Source organism: Ovis aries, chromosome 15 (genome assembly GCF_016772045.2).
Source record: "Ovis aries strain OAR_USU_Benz2616 breed Rambouillet chromosome 15, ARS-UI_Ramb_v3.0, whole genome shotgun sequence".
Lineage (NCBI taxonomy): Eukaryota > Metazoa > Chordata > Mammalia > Artiodactyla > Bovidae > Ovis > Ovis aries.
The window spans coordinates 31759755-31774845 of record NC_056068.1 but is presented as its reverse complement, the minus strand read 5'-3'; positions in this window follow the sequence as shown (position 1 = coordinate 31774845).

The following is a 15091-nucleotide window of genomic DNA, read 5'->3' as shown; positions in this document are numbered from 1 at the left end:
AATGGGGAAGACTAGAGATCTCTTCAAGAAAATTAGAGATACCAAGGGAACATTTCATGCAAAGATGGGCTCGATAAAGGACAGAAATGGTATGGACCTAACAGAAGCAGAAGATATTAAGAAGAGGTGGCAAGAATACACAGAACTGTTCAAAAAAAAGATTCACGACCAAGATAATCACGATGGTATAATCACTCACCTAGAGCCAGACATCCTGGAATGTGATGTCAAGTGGGCCTTAGAAAGCATCACTACGAACAAAGCTAGTGGAGGTGATGGAATTCCAGTTGAGCTCTTTCAAATCCTGAAAGATGATGCTGTGAAAGTGCTGTATTCAATATGCCAGCAAATTTGGAAAACTCAGCAGTGGCCACAGGACTGGAAAAGGTCAGTTTTCATTCCAATCCCAAAGAAAGGCAATGCCAAAGAATGCTCAAACTACTGCACAATTGCACTCATCTCATATGCTAGTAAAGTAATGCTCAAAATTTTCCAAGCCAGGCTTCAGCAAAACATGAACCCTGAACTTCCAGACGCTCAAGCTGGTTTTAGAAAAGGCAGAGGAACCAGAGATCAAATTGCAAACATCCGCTGGATCATCAAAAAAGCAAGAGAGTTCCAGAAAAACATCTATTTCTGTTTTATTGACTATGCCAAAGCCTTTGACTGTGTGGATCACAATAAACTGTGGAAAATTCTTCAAGAGATGGGAATACCAGACCACCTGACCTGCCTCTTGAGAAATCTGTATGCAGGTCAGGAAGCAACAGATAGAACTGTACATGGAAGAGCAGACTGGTTTCAAATAGGAAAAGGAGTACATCAAGGCTGTATACTGTCACCCTGCTTATTTAACTTATATGCAGAGTACATCATGAGAAACGCTGGACTGGAAGAAGCACAAGCTGGAATCAAGATTGCCGGGAGAAATATCAATAACCTCAGATATGCAGATGATACCACCCTTATGGCAGAAAGTGAAGAGGAACTAAAAGCCTCTTGATGAAAGTGAAAGAGGAGAGTGACAAGGTTGGCTTAAAGCTCAACATTCAGAAAATGAAGATCATGGCATCTGATCCCATCACTTCATGGGAAATAGATGGAGAAACAGTGGAAACAGTGTCAGACTTTATTTTGGGGGGCTCCAAAATCACTGCAGATGGTGACTGCAGCCATGAAATTAAAAGACGCTTACTCCTTGGAAGAAAAGTTATGACCAACCTAGATAGCATATTCAAAAGCAGAGACATTACTTTGCCAACAAAGGTCCGTCTAGTCAAGGCTATGGTTTTTCCAGTGGTCATGTATGGATGTGAGAGTTGGACTGTGAAGAAAGCTGAGCACCAAAGAATTGATGCTTTTGAACTGTGGTGTTGGAGAAGACTCTTGAGAGTCCCTTGGACTGCAAGGAGATCCAACCAGTCCATCCTAAAGGAGATCAGTCCTGGGTGTTCTTTGGAAGGAATGATGCTAATGCTGAAACTCCAGTACTTTGGCCACCTCATGTGAAGAGTTGACTCATTGGAAAGAACTCTGACGCTGGGAGGGATTGCGGGCAGGAGGAGAAGGGGACAACAGAGGATGAGATGGCTGGATGGCATGACCAACTCGATGGACGTGAGTTTGAGTGGACTCCGGGAGTTGGTGATGGACAGGGAGGCCTGGCGTGCTGCGATTCATGGGGTCGCAGAGAGTCAGACACGACTGTGGGACTGAGCGACTGAACTGACTGACTGACTTAAAATATAGAATTGCATGTGTCATCTCAGAACATGTCTAATGTTCAATCAACCTGATTTTTAATGAAGAGCTGTCAAACTAATGACATGGAAATGAAGATCAGAGTAACTGTCCCCAAGGCAAGTTTATATACTGACTACTATCTTATCCTCTAACCTTATGAGTTTTGAGTGTTGCAAAGAGAACTTTGAAAAGTTCTTCATTCAAACTGCCTCCAGTTTGAGTAAGTTGCCTTTAGATACAGGCTTCACCGAAGGCTCAGTGGTAAAGAATCCACCTGCAATGCAGGAGATACAGGTTCGATCCCTGGGTCAGGAATATCCTCTGGAGGAAGAAATGGCAACCCTCTCCGGTATTCCTGCCTAAAAAATCCCATGGACAGAGAAGCTGGGCTGGCTACAGACCAAAGGGTTGCAAAGAGTCAGCCATGATGAAGCGACTGAGCACACAGGCATTCAGATGGGTGGTAGTACTAGGTAATAATGTTGTTAAATATGTGCTAGTGTTAAATATCTGGAGAAGGCAATGGCACCCCACTCCAGTACTCTTGCCTCGAAAATCCCATGGACGGAGGAGCCTGGTAGGCTGCAGTTCATGGGGTCACGAAGTCGGACACTTCGGGCACAACTAAGCATCTTCACTTTCACTTTTCACTTTCATGCATTGGAGAAGGAAATGGCAACCCACTCCAGTGTTCTTGCCTGGAGAATCCTAGGGACGGGGGAGCCTGGTGGGCTGCCGTCTATGGGGTCACACAGAGTCGAACATGACTGAAGTGACTTAGCAGCAGCAGCATTAAATATGCTTGCTTTTTAAACTCAAGTATGTGAGCCTATGAAACTAAGATCATATAAAAACAGTAAAATGTTAAGAGTAATTGAGTATTAATAGGCATAGTACAGTAATTTAAAACACAAGCTTTAAAGTTAGATATTCAAATCTTCTACCTATTAGTTGTGTACCTTTTGGAATGTTACTTAACCTCTTTCTTTTTTTCTCATCTATAAAATAGTCTTAAAAATTGTACCTAGTTCTTATGATTGTGGTAAAGGTTAAATGAAATAATATAAGGTATGAGTACAGTAAGCACTCGAAAATGCTATTGATCATAATTACTACCATTAGTAAAATGTTAAAATAATGACATGCCACCCATAAAGTAAATGCTCTCATCAGGTTGTTTTGAAGGTTAAATGAGTGACTATTTTTAAAGTGCTTAGAACAGTACCTGGCACATAGCTCAGAGCTCTGTGGTGTTAATTAATACACAAATACGATTTAAGTACAAATACTAAGTATAATTTGATCTCTTTCTCTTTGCCTTTTAATTATTCTCAGTCTCTTCTCAAACTACTTTAGGTTTTCCCCCCACATTTAAATAGAAAAGAACCTTTTAACTTTACCCTGAAATTTTTCTTGGCGTCAAAAACCTTCCTGAACTTATGTACAGTTGGTTCAATTTTTGATTTTTTTCTTTTTTGGCTATGCCACAAAGTCTGTGCTATCTCAGTTCTCTAACCAGGGACTGAACCCAGGAGACATCAGAGAAAGCCCAGTATTCGAACCAATAGGCCACCGCAGAACTCCCCAAGTTCTGATTTTTAAGCATCTGTGATTTTAAGCCAGTTTTCTTGAATATTTTATTCCTCACACTCCTGAAGAAGCTTTTAGATAATCTTTTTGCCACTATGGTAGAGAAACTGACTCCCCGCCCCCAGTCCAGCCTCTCAGCTTTACCCTCCTGAGAAACAGAACTTGTGATCTGGAAGGAGTGGTCTGGGCCCAGAGCTGTTTAATGTCTGCTTATTCTGGGATTTTGGTACATTAAATTAAGATGTAACACAGGATAGTAAAGGGATAAAGGCTTTCTTAGTAAAACGAGGCCAGGATTATCACTCCCACAGTGTCAGATTTATGCTAATAGGGGAATATGCATTTCTTTGGTAGACCAGATAAAAGTTTTTATCGTGTATCAGTTCTTGAATTTTGATGTGTGTTCAGTTACAGGTGCCCCTGAGGAAGGCACCCGCAGCCCAGTGTGGAATATGACTGTCCTGCTCCCATTCCTCACCCTCAGGTCTGATGGATGGTAAGCTGCCTCCTTTCCTGGGGAAGCCAGGGCACCCTAAGTCCAGAACCTTCCCTCCTTGCCACAGAGCAGTCCTGCTAAGGGTACCAGTAAAACCATCCAGAACCGCAAAGACTGAGGATGTGGAATTTACTATCCACAAGAAAAAGGCTTGGAGGAGTTGAAATTTAACTATTAATACTTTTCTTGGGAAGGTAGTGGATTCCAGGAGAAAGGGGGGATTGAACCGGGGAAGGGAGAGGAGAAAAGTGTCAAAGGGGCAATTTGTCTATCTGTTCTCCTGTTGATGGACATTTCCATTGCTTCCAAGGTCTGGCTATTAGAAACAGAGTCACAATTAACATTCTTATACAGTTTTTTTTTAGTAGATATAAGTTTTCATTTCTTTTGGAATTCCTGGATCACAAGACAGGTGAATACTGATAAGAAAATGCCACTTCTGAGTTCTGTACTCAGAAAAACAGTTTGCTTGCTAGATTACCAGTTGATTACAAAGGATGTTAAAGGGTACAAATAAACAGCCAGATGAAGAGATATCTATAGGAACGTTTGGAAGGGGACTGAGCACAGGAGCTTTGTGCCCAGGGAGTTTGGGGTACATCATCCTCCAGGCATATAGACGAGTGCTTCGTCAACCCAGAAGCTCCCCAAACCCCATTCTTTCAGGGCTTTATGGGGGCCTCATTCAGTTCAGTTCAGTCACTCAATCGTGTCCGACTCTTTGCAACCCCATGAATTGCAGCACGCCAGGCCTCCCTTTCCATCACCAACTCCCGGAGTTCACTCAAACTCATGTCCATCCAGTCAGTGATGCCATCCAGCCATATCCTCTGTTGTCCCCTTTTCCTCCTGCCCCCAATCCCTCCCAGCATCAGAGTCTTTTCCAATGAGTCAACTCTTCACATGAGGTGGCCAAAGTACTGGAGTTTCAGCTTTAGCATCATTCCTTCCAAAGAACACCCAGGACTGATCTCCTTTAGAATGGACTGGTTGGATCTTCTTGCAGTCCAAGGGACTCTCAAGAGTCTTCTCCAACACCACAGTTCAAAAGCATCAATTCTTCAGTGCTCAGCCTTCTTCACAGTCCAACTCTCACATCCATATATGACTACTGGAAAAACCATAGCCTTGACTAGACGGACTTTAGTTGGCAAAGTAATGTCTCTGCTTTTGAATATGATATCTAGGTTGGTCATAACTTTCCTTCCAAGGAGTAAGTGTCTTTTAACTTCATGGCTGCAATCACCATCTGTAGTGATTTTGGAGCCCCCCAAAATAAAGTTAGCCACTGTTCCACTGTTTCCCCATCTATTTCCCATGAAGTGATGGGATCAGATGCCATTATCTTAGTTTTCTGAATGGTGAGCTTTAAGCCAACTTTTTCACTCTCCTCTTTTACTTTCATCAAGAGGCTCATTAGTTCCTCTTCACTTTCTGCCTTAAGGGTGGTGTCATCTGCATATCTGAGGTTATTGTCATTACATAAGATTAATTGATTAAATCGTTAGTTGTTGGTGATTAATTCACTCTCTATCCACTCTCCCCTCCCCAGAGGTGTGGGGGTGGGCAGGGATTGGGGCTAAAAGTTCCAACCATTTAATCACGTGGTTGGTTCCCTTGGCATTGAATCCCTACCTGTAGATGCTTTCCAAAATCATCTCATTAACATAAACTTCGGCACAGTTCAAAGGAGCTTGTTATGAATGACAAACTACACCTTAATCTCTCCTATCATTTAGGAACTTCCAAAGATTTTAGGAGCTCTGTGCTAGAAAAGGAAATGAAAATCAAATATATCTTATTGCAAATTGTTATGTGCTTAGTTGCTCAGTCGTGTCCAATTCTTTGTGATCCCATGGACTGTAGCCTGCCAGGTGTTTCTGTCCATGGGGATTCTCCAGGCAAGAATACTGGAGTGGGTTGCCATGCCCTCCTCCTGGGAAACTTCCCAATCCAGGGATTGAACCCAGGTCTCTCAAATTGCAGGTGGATTCTTTACTGTCTGAGCTACTAGGGAAGCCCATGAACACTCGAGCAGGTAGCCTCCTTCTCCAGGAGATTTTCCTGACCCGGGAATTAAATCGAGGTCTCCTGCATTGCAGGTGGATTCTTTACCAGCTGAGCTACCAGAGAACCCAATATAAATTGCTCTACTACACTTCTATAACCAAGAAATCCAAAAGCTGATCTAAGTTCAGGTCCAGTTGGACCCAGGGTTTCAAATTACCACATGAGGACTGTGGTTTTCACCACCCCTTAGCTCTACAGGCTTCTAGTTCTGTTGTTTTAATTGCTCAGTCATGTCTGACTCTTTTGTGACCCCATGGACTGCAGACTGCCAGCTCCTCTGTCCATGAGATTTCCCAGAAAAGAGTACTGGAGTGGGTGGCCAGTCCCTCCTCCAGCGGATCTTCTCGACCCAGGGAATGAACCTGAGTGTCCTGCATTGGCAGGCAGATTCTTTGCCTCTGAGCCACCTTGGAAGCCCAGCTAGTTCTGTTGGGCCCAAGCAAATTTTTGTCAGGTGACAGTCAGGAGGATCACGAGTTGTCCCTGGCTGATACCATCTATATACACAAAGAGAAAAGAAAGAATTTTCTCTCCCTAGCATAATGTTCAGTCCATGTCAATTTCCAAACAGGACCCTGGTGAGGTTACATGCTTATCTTACTCCATCCAGGAGGATGGGGTATTCTGACTGTTCAGCTAGAGACGCATACTCACGATAATCACATAGTGTGATTGCTATGGACGATTCTCAGGGCATTTCTCAGATGGATGGCTTGGAGGACAGCTATTCACTATACCCCGAATTCCATTTGGCTTGAACATTTTCCTAAACTCTCCAATATGAAGCTGTTTTTGCACACATGGAGTTCGGTGTATATTCGGCTTAGAAAAAAGGAGCATTGCAGGCTTGACAGCATCAAGGATAGATCAGAGGTCATCTTCTGCCCCATCACCCTCAGAACTCTTTGTACTTCCTGGAGGACCACTGGTTGATGATAATCATCTAGTGAATACAACCTGGATTTTAGAAACTGGAAGGGACTGCTGCACCACCTCCCCAGCTAACCCTCCGGCCTCCCCAGATTGTAGCTAGAGACACACCTGTGAGACAGAAAAAGAAGGCATTTTCACACAGATTGCACATGAACAACAGCTGCATTTATTCTTTTCTGCTCTCAGTTCCTTAATCTGCCTTCTCTTTCCACTGGGGTAAAGCCAAAAAGACAATGAAAAGAGATCACAGCCGTATTATGCATCGTTCTTCTGTGATAAAGTCATGAAATCTCTCTTATTTGTCAATGAGGGTGTTTTCTGACAGCTGGCTTTTATAATTCATCTATTAGACAGTTTCAATGTAATGACCAATTTTTAAAGAGAACTTTGGGAGGCCACCTAGAGTTTCAGCTATTTAAATAAAACATAACAGAATTTTCCAAAGAAATAAAAGGTGATGGCTTCATACAGCTGCTCACATTCAAACACTCATCTGGAAAGCTAGAACTAACAAACTTACGAGTGCAAGTCTCATTTTCCTGTTCTCAGAATCCATCCCCCCATTGTATCAGCACTCTTTCAAAATCCTGATATGAAATTATTCCCTCCAGAAAGTCTTCCTTGGTTAATTACTTCCGGATCTAATTATTGATACATGTTTCCCATCATTTAAACAATAATTGCTAGTAAGTTCCAATTAGGTTCACCTTCTCTCGTCTGTGTATGGATTGAAAATTTCATGAGTCTTGGGTTATGAGTGTACCTCCTGCTTTCCCAGGTGATGACTCTTGGGCAGGGACCTTCTTTTTTGTGTCTGTATAATTTCCCTTTACTCTCCCCTCATCCCTAGGCTGCTTTTGTTGTTGTTCAGTTGCTAAGGTGTGTCTGACTCTTTCATGAACAACAGCTGCAACAGTGTGCAACTCCAAGGACTGTAGCACGCCAGGCTTCCCTGTCCTTCACTATCCCCAAAGTTTGCTCAAACTCATGTCCACTGAGTTGATGTTGCCATCCAACCATCTTATCCTCTGCCGCCCCCTTCTCCTCCTGCCCTCAATCTTTTCCAATTAGTTGGCTCTTCACATCAGATGGCCAAAGCATTGGAGCTTCAGCTTCAGCATCGGTCCTTCCAATGAATATTCAGGGTTGATTTCCTTTAGAATTGACTAGTTTGATCTCCTTGCTGTCCAAGTAACTCTCTTTAAGCAAAGACAAATGAGGAACTTATTTACTGGTGTAGTGAGAGATCCTGGGCTCTGAAAATTGCAGAGGTGAAATTCCAGCTCTCCTATTCACAGCTGCATGGGAGGAAAGGATCAATATTTGAAAGCTTAATTTTCTTCCATGAAAACATGATAATAAATTACTGAGGGTTTGTGTGATAATTAAGTCAGATCTGTATGTGTGATAATTCAAATCTGTGTTCAAAAGCACTTGAAGATCCTTCAGAAATTAGTGATAGGATTGCAGAAGCTGCTGAATCTATGAAATATCGTTCTCCTTTGTCAGTGGCTTTTAAAATTTTTTTCCAGAAGACAAAACCTTTTATACCAGATTAGAAAGAAGATAGAGGGAATTCCCTGATGGCCCAGTGGTTAGGAGTCTTCACTTTCACTGACAAGGGCTCAGGTTCATTCCCTGGTTGGGGAACTAAGATCCTGAAAACTTTCAGGATCTTAAATAAATAAATAAGGTTGAAATCGTAAATAATCTTGAGGATAAGGAACAATCAAGTCAAATATATTCACTCTGCCACGTCTGATAAATATGCGGCCACAAACCCCATCACTGGAAGGACTGATGCTGAAGCTGAAGCTCCAATACTTTGGCCACCTGGTGTGAAGAGTTGACGTATTGAAAAAGACCCTGCTGCTGGGAAAGATTAAGGACAGGAGGAGAAGCCGGCAGCAGAGGATAGGATGGTTGGATGGCGTCACCGCTTCACTGGACATGAATGTAAGCAAACTCTGGGAGATAGTGAAGGACAGGAAAGCCTGGTGCGGGGTCGCAAAGAGTTGGACACAAATTAGCAAATGAACAACAACAACGTACTCCATCACTGCTCTTTCCCTAAGCATTGATGGACGCAAAGCAGAGTATCCCATTCAATCTGATATTAATACATCTGAGAATTCTCAACAAAGGGCTCTAGACTGACACTGGCAACAAACTGGAGTCTGTCCACTCATGCTAACAAATACTACTGACACCGGGCTACTTTCAAAAGGGCAGGATTTGATTAGACAATTAGGGGACAATTGGAGGCAGAGAGTGAGGGAGCATTCATCACTGGATGTAGATGTGAAAATGGGAAAGGGAAAACAGGAGAGGGAAAAAAGTGCAAGTTCTGTGGCCTGATATATTTTGTTATCAGTACTAATAGAGGTATATCTTAGGGTCCGTTTGAAAGATTGTTCTGCAGACAACTAAATAAAATCATTGCCAGTTATACGGTATTTAGCTGGGTGGTGTGATAGGAAATAGTGTGAGGAGTTCTGCTGCAGACTGACTAGTCCGTGGAGGCCCCTCTAAGAAGGTGTCATTAGGGCTGAGACATAAACCATGGTCTTCAGGAACCAGCCCTACACAAAGGAGTAGGAAGGAGCAGGCAGGAAAGTTTCAGGCCAGGATCAAGGAGCAAGGAGGAGTGGCAAAGGATGAGTATAAAGGGGAACAGTGCTGGATCACACATAGTTCTGGGGCCTAAATAGGAAGTTTACATACACACTAAAGTGCTTTTAGGATCATTACAAGATCTTAGGTAGACTTATTTTATCTTCTTTTTTAATGAATTAAAATTGCTTTACAATATTGTGTTAGTTTCTGCTGTACAACAAAGTGAATCAGCTATGTGGACACATACATCCCCTCCCTCTTGAGCCTCCCTCCTACCCCACCCTCATCCACCCCTCTAGGTTGTCACAGCGTACCCCGCGGAGCTTGCTGCACTACGCAGCAGCTTCCTGCTAGCTATCTGTTTTATAGACGGTAGTGTGTATACGTCAGTGCTATTCTCCCAATCTGTCCCACCTCCCCTTCCCCTCCTCTGTGATCACACATCCATTCTCTACATCCTCGTCTCTATTCCTGCCCTGCAAATAGGTTCATCTGTATCATTTTTTAATGTGTTAATATATGATATTTGTTTTTCTCTTTCTGACTTACTGTGTTCTGTATGACAGACTCGAGGTCCATCCACATCACCACAAATGACCCAGTTTTGTTCCTTCTTATGACGGAGTAGTATTCCTTTGTTTGTATGTACGATCTTAGGCAGATTTTAAAAGCCCTCTCTGGTTACTGTGCACAAACCAGGTTGGAAGTGGAGATGGGTCAAGAGTTGAAGAGAAGAGGAGATTAGGAGACTGAGTGAAAGAGGACCATGGTGATAAATATCACACATTCAGGGGACAGGGATATGTGTCTGGGAGGTTGACCCTCCAGGACTTGCTGATATGCTGAGAAGGGGGTAAGGAGAAAAGAGGAACCATGGGTGACTGCATTCTGGATGATGGTGCCTTTTATCCAGATAAGGGCCAATAGGAGGAGAAACTTAAGTGTGGAGGGTGGGAGGCAGTGATTTTCTTGCAGAACAAGCTGCGTGTCATTCAGTAGCCACTTACTCTTATCCAGTGGAAATTCTGGGCATGAAATTGAGAAAAAAAAAAAAGAACAAGAGGAAATGTGTACTCTTATTAAGATCATTCATTCACTCAACAGATATGTATCATATGCCAGACCCTCTTCTAGGTTTTGTTGTTGTTATTCGGTTGCTTCAGTTATGTCTGACTCTCTTGTGACCCCATGGATTGTAGCCCACCAGACTCCGCTGTCCATGGGATTTCCCAGGCAAGAATACTGGAGAGGGTTGTCATTTCCTCCTCCAGGGGATCTTCTAGACCCAGAGACTGAACTCAAGTCTCCTGCATTGGCAGGTGGATTCTCTGCCACTGAGCCACCAGGAAAACACTCTCCTAGGTTTGGGGATTGCCAAAGTTCTTGGTCTCATAGAATTTCTATTCTACTAGGTATGGTGTATACATGTGTACACACAAAAAGTACATAATATACCAAATGGCGATGAGTACTATGAATAAAATGAAACAATATAAAGGATGAAAAATTAAGTGTGTCTATACATATGAGAGAGGGCAATGGCAACCCACTCCAGCACTCTTGCCTGGAAAATCCCATGGATGGAGGAGCCTGGTGGGCTGCAGTCCATGGGGTCGCGAAGAGTCGGACATGACTGAGTGACTTCACTTTCACTCTTCACTTTCATGCTTTGGAGAAGGAAATGGCAACCCACTCCAGTGTTCTTGCCTGGAGAATCCCAGGGACAGGGGAGCCTGGTGGGCTGCTGTCTATGGGGTCGCACAGAGTTGGACAGGACTGAAGTGACTTAGCAGCAGCAGCAGCATACATATAGGGAATGGTTTGCAGTTTGATATGTGGTAGTGCCATATATATATATATATATATATATATAGTGCCATATATATATATAGTGCCATATATATACATATGGTGCCATATATATATATATCTCAAAGGCTCTGTAATAAGATGACATTTGATTAGAAAGCTGAAGGAGATGATAAAGAAAGCTACATGGATACCTGGAGGCATTTCAGGCAGAGGAAGGGGAAATGCAAAGGTCCAGGAGCCGAGAGGAGGCCTAAGTGACTGAGCAGAATGATGGAGGGAGAGTGCAGAGAGAGGAAGGTGGAGAGATAGTGGGGTGGGGTTTTATATGACTGTTTGTGGCCACTTTATGAACTTTGGACTTGACTGTGAGCCAGATGAGAGCCCCTACAGCATTTCTACCCTTACTGGAAGACACACTAAAGAGTCCCATGTGTAGTCCTGGATTCTTATTAAATAAGGAAACATTTTTTATATCTGGCCAGCTTGTGGTGAAGCATAAAAAATAAATCAAGAATAAAATGAGCATGGTGGTATCTTCTAGCAAAAATCACCTAGCCCAAAAAGCTATCAACATTTCTCTCACCCAGGCCATTTCTTCCCTGAGCAGCTGGGGATACAATCCTTACAGCTTACAAATCCTGCTGTAGGCTGGGTATAGTTTAGGGATAATAGGGAAGTGACACCCTTCTCATTCAAAGCTTCTCAGCTACCACAAATCTTATCCATCCAGCCAGCCAGTCAATATTTATTGATCTTGGTCGGATGGCATCAGTGATTCAATGGACATGATCTTGGAGATGGTGAAGGACAGAGGGGCCTGGTGTGCTGCAGTCCATGGGGTCTCAAAGAGTCGGACACAACTTAGCAACTGAACAATAACAAATACTCCTTGTACAGTGGTGACCTAGGCACTATGAATACATACAGATGGATGACTCCCAAGATCTGTGTTTTCTCAGATTCTGTTTGTCTATTTGCATTCGTTAATCACAGGGTCAAACTATAGCCAAAGTATTAATAGTTTATGTCCCTCTAGTGATCCAGCTTAAGTCGGTTCACAAAAATCACATTTTAAACTAACCAACCAGTCCTGAGGCCATACTCCCAATCACCTTCTTCTCTACCTCTCACACATCAAACCAGCATTTCCCCTACCCTGAATCAATCAACACAAGGCCAGGGACCAGGAAACTAGGGCCAGCGCCTCTGCCCCAAAGCTTACAGGAATGTTTCAAACTAGCCGATCCTCAACTGTTTTACTTTGTCCAATCCAATCTTTCCCACAGAAAAAGAGTGGAGCCTGTGCTTTCCTCTAAGTCCTATTTCTGCCTCCTGACCCAATCTGGTGCTTCTCCATGTGGCCCTGTGTGGCACCAGTACCTCCTACTCTCAGGAGCTGGATTCCCAGGTGGCACTAGTGGTAAACAACCTGCCAGCCAATGCAAGAGATTAAGAGACATGGATTCGATCCCTGGGTGGAGAAAATCCCCTACAGAAGGAAATGCAACCCACTCCAGTACTGTTGTCTGGAGATTCCCATGGACAGAGGAGCCTGGAGGGCTAGAGTTAGACACAGCTGAAGTGACTTAGCATGCACATGTCTTTCAATAGCATTAGCCTCTTCCTGTTGACATGCGGTCACCCTACAGCTTCCTTCCTCTTCTCCCTCTCCTTCTTTCTTTGAGTCAAGAATCTCTTCCTTCCCTTTGTCTCTTACCTAATTTCCTGTTTGCTTTGCCTAAGGTATGGTTTCTTTGCTCAAGCAGACTGATCCATGTTCTTCCTGCCCTCTGAGACCTGGAACATGGGCACTGGGTGATTCTTGTTTCCCTTAGGTTCACCCTGGCCTCATCGGTTGTGGACAGCAGGCTCCCTCTTATTTGCCTTTTGCACTGCTTCAATCCCCCTTGCTCCTGATAGTGCTCAATGAAAATCTAGCATATCTTCGAGCCACTGCTCAGTCTTATAAATACATTTCTACTCTATTTAGTGCCTCTGAGAAGTTATCATGGTTAATGTCTGTGCTTTAATGGTCCCTCTTGAGTGATGGTTCATCCAGCGAAGTCACATGTTTGTTTTAGTTACAAAAGAGGTGACCAACAAGGGGATTTGATTTGATGGCTTAGTTTGGGAGAGCAATTTTTCTGTTATTAACTCATATGACAAATCTATGAGGTACTCTTGGCTAGCATTCATTTAAGTGGGTGAGAGGTTGTGTTTTTCTGTTTAGTTGAGCTTGCTGACCTTTTTAAAGTCACTAAAATCCAATAATATTGTTTAAGCATCCTTGTAGAATCTATGCTAAGCACTAGCAATTGAGTTCAAGTGGATATAATTGGTGTCCTCTGAATATTTATATTCCAAAGCTGACATGAACACAAAACAGTTTAACACGGTACTGTGAAATATGCTCATGTGTCAAAATGATTAATACACAGTTGCTTCCTAGCTAAAGTTTGAACAACTAAGTGCTGAGTCTCCCCTCCTACTAGATCTACTGAAATATGCTAGAACTGCCTGGTGCTCAGAACTGCCTGATCCCAATAACAGTGAGAACATTGAAAGCTTTTAAGCTTTCAACAACAAAAAAAAAGTCTTAAAATTTGTTGTATTCCCCTCTCCCCAGGTGCGCTAGTGGTAAAGAATGTGCTGCCAATTCAGGAGATGTGAGAGACGCAGGTTTGATCCCTGGGTTGGGGAGATCCCTGGAGAAGGAAATGGCAAAACACTCCAGTATTCTTGCCTGGAGAATCTCATGGACAGCTGGCGGGCTACAGTCCATAGCGTCGCACAGAGTTACACATGACTGAAATAACTTAGCATGCACCTTCTCTCCAGAAAACATCTTGGGCTTTTTCTCCTACTGCTTTTATTCTGAATTTCCCTCCTCAGTGACTGCTGTTTTGATTCTATTAAGTTTGAACTGACGAGCATGCATCAGGAAACTCCATTCTCCATGACATAATTTATTGAACACTCTCCTCTTATTCTTCAGGCATCACTTAAGAGACCCTGCAGTGACATGGGAAGTCCATCTGTCTTTACAGCACAAATCTGAATGCACCTCTCCATCCCTCAGGAAAACTGTAACTCTCCAGCTTTTTGTAAAGCCAGTTGGAGCAAATCTTAACGACAACTTAAACCTGCGTTTCACAGGTCAGCTGGCATTTATCTGAGTAATTAACAAGCCCAATTTCCTGCTGTGCTAAGAAGCTTTCAAAATCCTACAAAACTGGACCTGAAAATTCCTAAGCCCATGACCACACCCTGGCACAGAACTTGATGTCAGTCATTTTGTGTGAGATTATTCTTTAGAGTACAATAGGAAAACCATTCTGCACTTTGGGAAAGAAACCTCAAGACAAGAAACCGAGGTAGGGGGAGAAAGAGGTCCTTTGTGAATCCACTAAAGAAAAACCTCAGGCTGCCAACTTCAGCTCTGCAGGGAAATGGTGACTATGCCAAAGAGATGGATTTCAACCCTATGTCAGCTGAAATTTAAAATGCAGTCAGCTGTTTGAACTGTAGCTGCAAGTTAGTTCTATGTATTCGTAACTTTGAAAAGGCAATGTAAATTGTGGTGCTATTTCCTTTGGACTTCGGGCAAAAGGACTTGAGTGGAAGGTTCCAATTACTACAGCAACATTTGAAGGAGAGAGAAAGAACAGTATATTTCTCATTTGGAGATTTATGTATGCCTCAAGTCTGATCTTTCTTACTCCTTATGCAGTCGTCTTGCAAACTGGCCATAAAAAAGAAAACTTCACTATGTCTTACAGTGCCATCAACTCACACTTTGAAAAGAGAAAAAGTGTCTTTACTGGTATGAGG